Source organism: Adiantum capillus-veneris, chromosome 10 (assembly GCF_014529385.1).
Source record: "Adiantum capillus-veneris isolate H3 chromosome 10, ASM1452938v2, whole genome shotgun sequence".
In the NCBI taxonomy this organism is placed as follows: domain Eukaryota; kingdom Viridiplantae; phylum Streptophyta; class Polypodiopsida; order Polypodiales; family Pteridaceae; genus Adiantum; species Adiantum capillus-veneris.
In genome coordinates, this window is record NC_140940.1 from 45,143,462 (window position 1) to 45,156,821 (window position 13,360).

Below are 13,360 nucleotides of genomic sequence, written 5' to 3' on the forward strand. Positions count from 1 at the left end.
TACTCTAGATAACCTAATAGCGTAGAAAAATATATACACATATGAGGAAGAGGACGTTGAGTAGGCTGAAAAATGTTGCAAAAAGATGGTTACCATTTTATGCCATTCATATTAGCCCTCCCCCAAGCCTAGAGATATTCAAATCTTTAGGAGGACGGTGTTGTTTCTTTCTCTCTTTTTTTTGCTCTTTTTTTTTCTTTTTCTTTTTTTTTTTATAATAGGAGGAGCGACATGCACTCTTTTACTCCATTAGACCTGCTTTTCATTACCTCAATCCCATAAATCAGAGATGGGAGGGTTGCCTTGGGTATGTTCAGATTCCAAGGCTGGTTCTTCTTTGCACATCAAAGCTTTAAAAATAGGTGGAGCATTTGCCAAGCCGAAGGGAGCCATGCCAATTTGGAGCTTAGACGATGTTGGTAGATGACTTCCTATCAACGGATTGATACGTTGAAAGTAGGGCTTTAATCTCCATCCATTGACTCTGGTCTTGTGGAGTTTTCCTGATAAATCTGCTAATCTATAACTTCCATTCCCAAACTTTGTTTTTATCATGAAAGGTCCCTCCCATCTTTGCAAAAACTTTTTGTCAAGTCGAGTATCAAGTCGATTATCATAGCGAAGAACCAGCATACCTTCCTTCAATCCTTTCCCCTTGAGCTTCTTGTTGATTTTGTCCCTTTGGCTTGTCGCCTTGGTGATGTAGTGATCAATGGACTCTTCTCTATCTAGCTCAAGTCGTTGGAGATCTAAGATCCTTTCATGTAGAACCTCTTTTGGTTTTTTTGCCACTCTTGCAAGAACGCGCAAGCTTGAGAGCTCTACCTCAATGGGGAGAAGTGCCTCTTGTCCATAAACTAGATGAAAAGGGGTGAATTGGGTAGATACCTTAAAAGATGTCCTATACGCCCAAAGAGAAGCCGTCAAATGGCAATCCCAATCATTAGGCCGGTCCACAACCTACTTAGAAATGATCTTACATATCATTCCATTCACTTTTTCCACCAATCCATTGCATTGAGGATAGTAGGGTGTGGAATGCAGGTGTTTCACTTTTAACCTCCTCAAGAGATCATTGAGAAGGTCAACCCTAAAACCCGAGCCTCGATCTGATAAGATTTCTAGGGGTGTTCCAAACCTACTACAAATATGATCAAAAATAAACTTTGATACCTCTTCAGTTGTGATTCGGGTTGTGCTTGTTGCTTCCGCCCATCGTGTCATGTAGTCAACACCCATGATGATGAAAACCTTACCTGTAGAAGTACGAGGTAGGGGACCTATTGCATCCACACCCCACTTTTCAAAAGGGCCATAAGATATTATTGGGACTCGAGGCTCATATGTTAGTCGTCTATCCCCAGCAATTTGGCATTGCTTTTATGCCTTACACCAATGTTGGACATCACGATGTAAGCTCGGCCAAATAAACCCTACTTGTAATATCTTGAGAAAAGTGACCACCACAGACATCATCATGACATGAAAGAAGAATTTTCTCTATCTCTTGCACACCTGGTACTCTTCTCAAGACCAAATCTTTCCCTTTGTGATATAAATCATCCCCAATCAACTGGTAAGGTGTGGCCTTCTTAACTAGTCTATGTCTTTACACCTTGTCTAAGTGTTTGGGGCACTCACCTGCTTGTAGAAAGAAAATAATGTCTTTTAGCACCTCTTGAATTTGATATTTGGGTTCATATAGTTTCACACCTCCTACCGCCATTTGAAGCTTTTCATTTGCGAGTAAGTCTCCTTCCTTGTTATGAGTTCTCACAATGTGTTGTACCTGTGTTGCTTTAAAACCCTTCATCAAAGCTCTTACACTACTAAGCCACTCAAACAATGTACGATTCTTGCACCTCCAAGTCCCTTGGATTTGCCTGACCACTAGCAAAGAATCACCTTTTATAATAAGTCTTTGTATGCCTAATTCTTTACATTCTTCTAACCCAAGGGTTAGAGTAGCATACTCAGCCTCATTGTTGGAGTGAACATTGGGTAGAGTGATACCTTTTCTAACCATTACCTCCTTTTGTGGGTTCAAAATGATGATCCCCCCTGCTTCTTTGTCTTGTTGGAGTTGATAAGCTCCGTCAAAGCATAAAGTATGGGCATTATCAATCTCCTTCACTTTGAACTGTTTTGAGCCTTCCTCTCTTTGTAGTCGTGATCCTTCCCTTTCTCTCACTTTGTAGGTGAGAATGTCTGCAAGTCCTGCTCTTGTGCTATCTTCTACAAGGAAAGTGTATTCAAATTCTTGGAGTTCAAGCACCCACTTTGCTATTCTAGATGAGAGGCTCATGTGTTGTACTACATATGGTAGATTGTGCTCTAAGGTGAGAAAAACAAATGGCACAGGGAAAAGATACGATCGAAACTTCCTTACCGCAAACAAGATTGGAAATACCACTTTCTCCATTTCAGTGTATCCCTTCTCGGCCGGAGTCATCACCTTGCTTGGAAAATAGATCGGCCTCATGTATGATGTTTTAGGATCTTTTTGTATCAAAACAACACCAATTGCTTCGAAACCTACACTTGGAGTGACATAGTAGGTCTCATTTGGATATGGTGGCATTAGGATTGGGAGCGAGCTAAGAATGCCCTTCACTTCCTCAAAACATTTTGCATGTTCCCTCCCCCATTCAAATGTAGATTGGTTTTCCAACCTATGCAAAGGGGTGATGGCTTTTGCTAGGAGATGGATGAAGCGAGACATGTACCTCACTTTGTGATTGAAGGTCATTAGCTCCTTAGTTGTTGTTGGTGGAGATAATGACAAAAGGGCCTCTACTTTAGAGGGATCCACTTGAATTCCTTGTGAAGAAACCACATGGCCTAGCAAAACCACGTGAGATTCACCGATATGACACTTCTCTGGGTTGAGTTGTCCCCCAAATTGATGGAGCCTCTTAAGCCCCTCTTCAACCTTTTGGCAGTGAAGTGATCTACAACTATAAATACAGAAATCACCCATAAAGACTCTTATAGATTTTCCAAAGAATGGCTGAAATACAAATATTGTGAATCTCATGAAGGTGCTAGGAGCATTGGTGAGCCCAAAAGGCATTACTCTGAATGCAAAACATCCCCAAGGTGTGATGAAGGTGGTTTTTGGTTGGTCCTCTTCTGCTATTCTAATTTGAAAATATCATGAATACCCATCACACACAGTGTAGCATTCATGACCTGCTAATTCATTCAAAATTTCATCTTGGAAAGGGAGAGAGAAGTGGTCCCTCTTTGTTGCAGCATTGAGGGGTTTGTAATCCACGCAGACCCTCCACTTACCATTCTTCTTGGGAGTGACTACAATAGGTGATACCCATTCGGAGTTGGATACTGGATAGATGAAGCCAACCTTCAAGAGTCGATTCACTTCTTGTAGGAGGGCCTTTTGTTGCACAGACCCTAGTCGCCTTAACTTTTGAGCCACGGGTTTGGTCCCTGTTTTCAATTCAATTCGATGCTCTATTACATCTACACCTCTTATTTGTGAGTAGTCAATGATAAACAAATTGGGATACCTCCTTAACATATTGATGTAGGACCTCTTCTCCTCACAAGTAAGATCTTTTGCAAGTATCTTCTCAAATCCTTCTTCAAGGTGGTGGCATCTTTCATCCCCTCGTGTGTGATTGTCTGTTGGCTTTTCTTCTACAGAAACATCTTGGGTGTTGGCATTAAATACAATTCCCATTACCTCCAAAGAAGACTCCTCTTCACTGGTTGATGCACTGGTTGATGCTTCCTCATCACTTGAGTAAGGACTCTCCTCCTCGCTCTCTTCATCTGTCGTGGTTTCATAGTTGATATCTAGTTGTTTTCCTTCTCGCCAATCATACACCACCGGTTGACCCTTCTTAAGAATCAAACGACCACTTCCCCATTTTTTATCTGCATTCACAGCAATGAGCCAAGGCCTCCCTAGGATGATGGGATAGCCCTCCCCCTGAGCTGGCATGACATATATATCCACTCGTGCATCTATGCTACATACAGAGACTTTTACATTTTCAATGATCCCCAAACACTTCACACTTGAGTTGTTGGCTAGCCTAGCTTGACAATTAGAGGACTTTGTAATTTCAAGCCCTAACCTGTTCATTGATTTTTCCATGATCACACACATTTGAGCTCCACCATCAACATATACATTAGACACCTTTTTACCCCTTATGTAAGCATCCACAATGGGTTCCACATCTTTTTGTATCTTTGAGGCCACAACCTTAACGGAAATATTTGCTTTCTTTTTTGGAATTCTTGTACTTACCAACTTTGGCCATTGCCTTCTTACTTTGGCTGATAGGTGTAGAAGTTGAGGCCATGAAATGTTTGGCTTTTGGGTTTGTAAATCCTCCAGGATGTTGTAGGGCTCTAGCTCCTTTCCTAATGGGAAGTCGTTGATACCAATTTCCCTTCGCCTTGATCTTTTCTTCCTGCTACTTTCAGCTTCTTCCATCTTTGACTTCTTCTTCTTGTCCCTTCTGGCTGAATTTGTTCCTTCACTTCTCATGTATTCATCCTTATCATGTGCTCTTGTGCGTTTTTCTGCCGGCATAACATCAAAGTTTAGAGTATGCTCATCTATTACCTCTTCTAGCTTGATGATGTTGACTCCTCTTTCTTCCTCCTCAGGTGGGACGGGAGGTATATTTGCTGGTTGTGGTGGTTGACGAAGGATTTGTGGGCCTTGAGCTAGTTCTTGCTGCACAGTGAGAGGAGGCAGTCTAGAGGGGTATATGTCTCCCGGAAGTTGCCTTGGATGTGGACAATTGTACATTCCATGGCCCATTTCATTGCAATTCCAACATCGCAACTCTTGAGCTTGTCTTAGTTGATTGCGATTCCCTTCTCTTGGTTGTCGTTGTTGAGGTAGGCCATGTACTAGATTCAGAGTGAGGTTCTCAAGCTGTTGTGTTAGCCTTTGTAAAACCTCTTGTTGAGAGTTATCTCCTATTTGTGAAGATTGTGTAAGAGGGGCCCTAATTGGTGCTTCTATGATTTGTGAAGACTCCCTCTCACTCACTTCATTCAAACCCCTTGCTCTATGTGCTTGGAAGTGTAGTTTTCTATACTTGATGATGGCTACCTCATGCTTCTTCGAAGGTGGATGGGAATTTTAGCTCTACTTTAGCCTTTAAAAGTGTATACAAGCCAACCATGAATCTCTCTTTTTTTAGAAATTTAGGTGCACCACCATGATTTTCTAATGCAGCCTCCCACCTACCCCATAGATTGACAAAGGTTGCTTCATAAGAGGGATAGTCTTCAAGTGATACCTGCTTATGTCCAATAAGACATTTCCATAGTCCTTCAGACGTATCACCTTGCCCGAACATGGAGAGGAAGCTTGCTCGCAGTCTCTCCCAGTTGGACTTGATTTGGGGTTTCAAGGTCTCATACCATGCTTTAGCTTCTGCTTTTAGAACCAACGGGAAGGCTCGTAGCTTTACTTCCTCTTCATCTCTCCCGGATATGAGATGTGCCATCTCCAAGTTGTCAAGAAACTCTTGCGCATCTTCCCCACTTCTTGCATAGAACGTGGGAAAAGAACTTGACATTTTGTTTAGACTTTTTGAATTTCTTTTTTTTTATTTATAAGAAACTTTTCTCCTACAGGCCGCACAACATTGTTGACACTATAAATCTGATTACATTAAAATGAAGATGTACACATCCATTGTTAATTCGTACTTTATCATAGGTAGAATAAATGGATTAATTGAAGCATTGATTATATTGAGGCGAGTGGATCCAAATATCCTCATTATGATAGATTGAAACCTAAACTTAGTTGCAATGATTATATGAATGGATTGCCGAGCAATAGGCCTAAAAGGTTCATTGTTTTGATCGTGATTCATGTGCTACTCCTCGTTGTTGGTTTGAAGACCTCGTTCCTTCATATGGCCCTTGAGCACCCCTTCACCACTCCTTGTTCCTGCCTTTAAAACAAAATGAACACGTGAACATCAAAAGAAGTTTCATAATTGATGATTGGAAGTATAATTGGATTGGGTGATGCTAGTATTTCTCTAAGTCTTTCTGCACCAAACATAAAAACAATGTGTTGCTGGAAAAAGACTTTTCTATCTATGTGAACATTTACTCTAATGCGTTGTGCAAAATGAAATGGATAGATAGGGACTCCATTGTTCATCACTAAAAATTTGAAGGTAACTTGGAAATATTTCCTCGGTGGGGGCGCCACTTTATGAGGGCGAGCTTTTTGAAATGGGGCCTCTAAACCCAAACCAATGGGCCTACCCTCACAAAATGTTCGTAAAGAGGTACGCACACTACTTGGGGCACCACCTTCTTTTGGGAGTGGAGAAGGAAACCAATCAAAATAACATTTGCACTCACCCACTCAAGCAACACACCTTGAGAACCCTTACTCTATGTACACTTTGGACACTTGACACCATCAACGATTATGCAACCCAATGCCGTGCATCAAATGTAAATATGCAATTTGTGGAATAGCATTCACCTTCTCCCAATAAGAATACCCATAATACATCCAAACTCCTCCTCTCTCAAGCACTCATCAAAAAATCATGCGCGCAAGACCTGCCTCTCAAACACACAAGAGAATCACCTACATCGAACTAACACACTTTGCATAGAGAGCTCATCTCCATCTATGCAATGCCATGACAAATAAAATCACCATGAGAGGTAGCCACATGCATATGTAATGAAGCAAAAGAGAGTTGGAGTGAGAATTTTCTTAAGACTAATTGAATAAGTGCGTAGAAACAAACCAATGGTAAAGTGAGAGTAGAACACTTACTTGATTTCTCGCACACCTTTTAAGGGGTAGGCAGACGCTGGCTAACCATCACTAATTGCGACACTTGATTGTTTGAAGATGATTTAATGATCATTAACATAACCATGAGAGAGATCATGATGTATTTACAAGTTATTGAGGTGCTACAATGATTTATTGGGTTGATGGAGTAAGAGATTGTAGAATAGAAAGAGTGGAGGATAGAGTTGCACTTCCTCCAAAGAGGAGGGTTAGGAGGGAGGATGTGAAAGAGGGAGAGTTGGGGGTTTCTCTACTATTGATCAAGAACAACATGAAGTTGAAAATATAGGTGTGTGTCCTTGAGTCTCTCCAAGGGGGGCTATTTATAGTTGTGTAGGAGTGGGATTATGCTACACTTAATTAGGGTGAGTGATTTAGCCCTAACTAAGTGTCCTTTGACCACTCATTGAATATTGGACATAAAAGGGACTATTTATTCACCAAAAATATCATTTTAGACCGTGAAGGCTCCATAGGGGTGCATAATGTAGGTGGGCCCCACCATGAGGCCCTACGGGTGGCTCCTGCGGGATATCTCAACTTGTCTGTCTTGGCATTTAGAAAGCATCTTTAGGTTGGTCCCATCACATGCAAGTGACCTTGAACACTCATTACTCTTCTAGAAGATGAGTTGGGGAAAAATAAGATCTCACCCTCTTGATTTACTTGATTTACAGTTCCCTTTTGCTGCGAATCTGACAGATTTACACTATTTTGACCATAACTTTTTACCTGTAGCTCGGAATGACATGCTTCAAAAGGAAAATTTGACCTTCTCAACATGTTTGATATGAATTTGGACTATTCTTCACGCCCATGCACCAAGTAATTTGGTTTGGAAGGTCCACACTAGGCTAGGGAACCTTTTGCTTCCAAGTCTTCTTGTATGGGCCCTTTGCTTGTATGCATCCAAGGGGAATCATGCTTTTTCAAAAGGGTATGATGCTTACACAAATAGAGAAGGGCCCAATATTATTTTCTTGTGAAAAGAATATACAATTTGAGTCTTTTTGAAAGGAGAAAAAACTATATGTATATTCTTAAGAGATATTGGGCCACCTATGTAGAGGGCATAGAAGACTTGTAGAGATGGACCATAATCTTTGGTAAAGACAAGTGGAGAGTTGATTTTCCATGGTAATTTATCTATATGGGATGGAAGATGGATATATTATTTTTCTACTACTAATTCACAAGAGGTAAGAAAGTTTGGGGGTAGATAGTTGATTATTGTATGCTTAATTTTATTTACAAAGCAAAAAATAAAAGGGTGGTAATATAAATATATGACTAAGGTGACATTTTTGGGAAGAGTACAATGTATGTGTCGTCACAAAGGTTAAACGAAGAGGGGGAATTTACTCTAGATAACTTAATAGCGTAGAAAAATACATACACATATGAGGAAGAGGACGTTGAGTAGGCTGAAAAATGTTGCAAAAAGATGGTTACCATTTTATGCCATTCAGCAGCTACAAATTGATGGAAGCAGATGGTAGAATTCACAAAACCAAAGTCAATGGATGGAGGCTCAAAGGCTACTTTTTAAGACTTGATCCAGAGTTCATACTAGATATTCCAGACGAGGGAAAACCCTCCAACTACATTACTAGAGAATTAGAAGCACACCTAGAAGCATGAATGCCTCTAGCCAAAAGGGAGGGCTAATGATGGCCGGATTTCAAAACCACGGCTGCAAGAACCAACCCCAATTGGGGACGAGCACAATACCAAGAAAACGGTTTAAAAAAAATGTTTTTACCTCCACCACCACCCCTTCCATGCTTGCAGGTGGTGGGCCGTCCCTTAGTTGGACACGTCCCACCATTAAAACCAGAGGACGAGTCCTCTCTCTCCTGCCCGGTGTCGTGCAGCTCCGCTGCCATGATGCGAAAAAGAGAAGATAAATGCAAGCTAAGCTTCTCTGAAGCCTGCACATTAAGTGAGCAGTGATCAGGGATTGATAACGGGCCAAGCTTAATGATTAATGTATGCCAGATGCGGCTAAGAAGGGCCAACAGATTCCTCAATGATGCCCAAAATGATTATGCTTGTAGTGGCCACAGATAAGAGATTATGATCTAGAACTGTAGTGCTTGAAGTGCTCTACCAGCCTTTTTTTACGGCTCGTCGATTGGAGCTACGGTGAAGAAGTTATGACAGTTTGAAGTTTGAGTTAATGCGGATCCGTACCGGATTGGGCAACTGCAGCTGAGGTGATAGAAATGAAAGAATGCATGGGCATGAAGTGCTCACTTTGTGGAGCACGACGATCTTTTTAGATCAGTAATCGGAGTTTCGGTTGCCAAGATATTAGCCTTTAAAGATTCGCTGGGGGCCGGCTCCGTACCAGTTTGATCCGCTCAGTCGGTGTGCCATCTGGGATTTTTTTTAAACTTTGACCGAGTTTTGGTGTCAGCAGCAACACTTTGGTTGATATGTTGTGCCTGACAAGAATATTATTTATTGGAGGTTGCTGATAGTAGGAAATGCCAGACACGGTTATGGCTTAAGCAGATACAAATTGAGGGCCATTGTTCAAATGCAATCACTTATACTTGCATCTAGCTAGCACGCTTGTGGCACTATTCAAGACCTTTTTAAGGGAGTCAAAACTCACGATGATATTGTTAATCGAGGGCTACTGGAGAAAGTTGTTGTGCTTGGCAATACCTCGATCGGCATGTATGCTAAATGTGGTGCCCTAAATGTAGTGGTTAGGCCTCCCAAGGAAGGTGAGCCAGTGTCCGTCCAATGGCTACCCAAGCATAGGCCGCCCAAGGAAGGTGGGCCAGTGTCCGTATGATGGCTACCCAAGCATAGGCCGCCCAAGAAAAGAGGGAGTTGGTCACCCAAATAGGGCTAGGGTGCCCAATACTAAAAATCCCACGCTGTCCATCTCATGGGCCATCCAAGGGCCGGGAACAAAAGGGAAAATTAGGTGTGAAAAAAGAGGGAAGAGAAGGTATGGCGTAGGGAAGTAGCGAGCAGAAGCGCAGGGAAAGAGGGTAGCGCTCGCGCCGGGCTGTAGAGTAGGCGGTTGAGAGTGCGCCTGAAACAAGAAAGCATCAGCAGGGCAGAGCGCTCTGTTTCGGTGCCACTCGTGGAGATTTTGGCGGAGGTCGAGATGCGCAACTGCCACGTCATAGAACCTCTTCCCGTGCCACGTCAGTAGCGGCGGCGCTATTGATGGGAGGGGGCACGCTAATTATAGAGGGGTTCTTTTTGCATGCGAGTGGGCAAGAAAATGAGGAGAGGGGAAAGGAGTGGCAGGAGGGAAGTTAACAAGCAAGCAATCCAGCAAGTGAAGAAGGGAGAGGTAAGGGCATCAACGAAGGAAGCAAGGAGGAGGAAGGAGCTCTATCTCTTGACCTCCAATCGAACCAAAGCAAAAACGAGGAGGACCAAGGCGAGGTTTCTCTCTCTCTCCATCTCCAATCAAAGCAAGAGAGGGTTCTCTCTCTCTCTCTCTCTCTCTCTCTCTCTCTCTCTCTCTCTCTCTCTCTCTCTCTCTCTCTCTCTCTCTCTCTCTCTCTCTCTCTCTCTCTCTCTCTCTCTCTCTCTCTCTCTCTCGGCCATAATCAAGAGGAGGCATAAGGGAACTAGGGTCGACTTCAAGCTCACAATTGAATCGGAAAAGCTAGGAACTCTCTCACTCAAGGGTAAGGAAGATCTCGGCAAGGGAAAGAGTGAAGTTTGGCAAGAGCAGGATAATCGATAATAATTGAGGCTTGATGATCAAGGCAGTGAACTGACTTGAAGCTTGCAGAATCTAATGGAACTTGAAGCAGACAAAGCGACAAGGGATAATTACCATCACCGTCATCAGCTAGAGATTGATTTAATATTTTGTTAAGTTCAGTGTCGTTAACGGCTCGCTTAATCCTATAAATGGGAGCTTAAGCTCCTAGTTAGCAGATGATCCAAGTGATGGCGTTGTTAACAGCCCGCTTTGGCTAAAGATTAAGTTGTACTCAGATGTATTAATTTATTAATTGATGATTGCGATGATTGCCAGAGTTATCAGTTGTTCTTGTTCTCTCTCTTTCACACCTCCCACAGCCAAAGGCCCGGCGCCTGCCCGGCTCACGTAGCGAACACATATCCCCCGACATCTTTGGTGAACCCGACGTGAAACGAGCCGGGGTGGCAGGTGAAGATGAAGACGACAGAACAATTAAATCATTTTATTGATGATTTCAGTGCCAATGGATTTGATAAAAATCTAGCAGTTGCAGATTTGCCTAAAATGATGGAATTAGTTCAGGGATGTCTGCAAGAAGCAAAAGCCATGCAGATAAAGAAGCAGATTGATGATGCTGTAGAGCTAGCACTTGATGCTGTTCGGGAGCAGTATTATAATTTTCAGGGATATGATCCAGAAGGTTTTATTGAATGTTACAAAGCTGAGATGAAGAGCCGAAATGTTCTAGAAGATCGGATGATTGTAGCTTTTGAGGAGATTGTAAACTCGGATTTTAAAAAGCAGGTTCAAGAACTGGCAGAAGAATATCCCACACGGTGGGAGTATTTTGCAGAGGAATTCATTTATGAAAGCTCAAGGATTCTAGATCGGGAAATAAAAGAGATTATTGAACGAAGTAAGGTTGTCTTCAGTAAAGGTGAAGGGGATCAGATGCAGATCCTCAACTATGATGAATTCTGGGAGCATATTTCTGTAAGAAGTAAAGCCAAAGAAAATGCTAAGCTAGAATCTGTTATTGATGCATGTCTTCTGGAAGACGAGATATTATTGCATGCAGATGATGATTTCATAGTAGATACTGTTTATGCTTGATTGGGATTGTCTTCTTTATGCCAAAGCAGATATGACTCTATGGATGCTAAGCATGCAGTCATATCCTCTCAAAGTGACATAAATGAGAAAGCAGGTTTCTCAGAGCCAGAACATGGTTTGCATACAAGCATAGTTGCTAGAAGTGATCAAGAAACATGTTTGTCAGAGTCAATATGTGATGTGGATGCCCATCTGGAGTGCTCTTGGGTATAGAACATGAAGTGAATTCTTATGCAGCATTACATGCAAAAGCAATTGTTTTGGATGATGCTATACAAGAGGGTTTCATGTCTATGGCTGCATTTCAGGACATTGGTGATGATGTAGATGTATTTGATGCTCGACCGTATGTATTTGATGTGAACCAATACAAAGATTATGATTATGGAGATGCATATTCAGAGGGGGTGATGGATGATGATCAGTCTATGACTTCTACAGGTTATAGGGTTTGCTATGATGCTATGGAAAAATAAATTGATGCTATCTTTGTAATACATGCTGAGACTTGTGCTATTGAAGTGGAAAGATATTTGAATGGGAGTGTGAAGGTGCCAGAACAATTCGTGCCTATGTATGAAACAAGCGATGAGGTTTCTTGTGATAATACTCAAAAACTAGGTGGTTCTTCCAAGGAGGAAGATATGGAGCTTATGGGTCTGCTTGATGATGCGGTAGAGGAATTTCGAGTTCCTTGTGACAAGAGTAGTGAAGAACATCCTGCAACATATGATGAAGAGCTTATGTTTATTTAGAATGAGGCTCTAGAGGAGTTTGTGCCTACTAGACAAGGCAACCATGCAGTGTTTATGGTATCAAATGAAGTGATGGAATTCAATTTTGGAACAAATGCAGATTGATATTTTGGAAACCATAGTGATTGAATTGAAATTTCCACTTGGTTCTACTATGATGGGAATTTGGGACTTTTTGTTCCTATGCTATGAGAAATTTTGTGGAGATGCAATATACTTGAAATATGATCATCCACTACCTTATGACCCAGGAGGTTATCATGCCAGCTATGATTGCTGTCAGTTACTTTATATGCCATATGATCCAGGCGGTTTGCATGAAGATTTGTGGGCTAATTTATTTTTATGCTCTGATAATTGGAAATTCTTGTATTTTCCTTATGATCCTGGAGGATGGTGCAAAATTTTTAAAGGAATGCTCACAATGGGACAGATGATTAGTTTCCCGTTTGATCCCGGGGGCTACTAAAGTGCAAGTTGCTGATTTGAAGAGTACCAGCTACCTGATGTAGCAGGTTGCATGGTACAAAGTTTAGTTTTCTAGATTTATGCTGAGTCAGGAGAGTTTTCGTTATGCATTCAATAAGATTACATGGCTGGCTTTCAGCTGACTTCTTTGGACAATTGATGAACTTGAGGTAAAGGACTTGACGGCCATTCCGTGTGCAGATAGAGTAAGGCATACTTGAGCTTGACAGGGTTCCTTAAAGAGAGATTAATGGTCAAGCCGTGTGCATCATTAACTAGAGCACTTGAGTCAGGCGGGGTTCACTAAACATGTTATCCATGATTGAATGCTTTGAAGATATGACAGTTGAGATTCATAGATTTTTGATGGCAGCTACCTAATGATTAAGCTAGAACATTGATGATAGGGTATAAGCCTTATTTCATTTTTCATATGTTTACCAGTTACGTGAGTCTGCTGATGATGGCAAAGAGCTTAAGGTACCTGTAGAGCAGATGCAGATCATTAGGAGA

General features: G+C 41.8%; 1 pseudogene; it reads left to right on the plus strand.

Annotated features, from left to right (window-relative positions):
- Positions 1 to 11,663: 11,663 nt before the first annotated feature.
- On the plus strand, positions 11,664 to 12,965 carry LOC147448774 (uncharacterized; annotated as a pseudogene).
- The last annotated feature ends 395 nt before the right edge of the window (positions 12,966 to 13,360 follow it).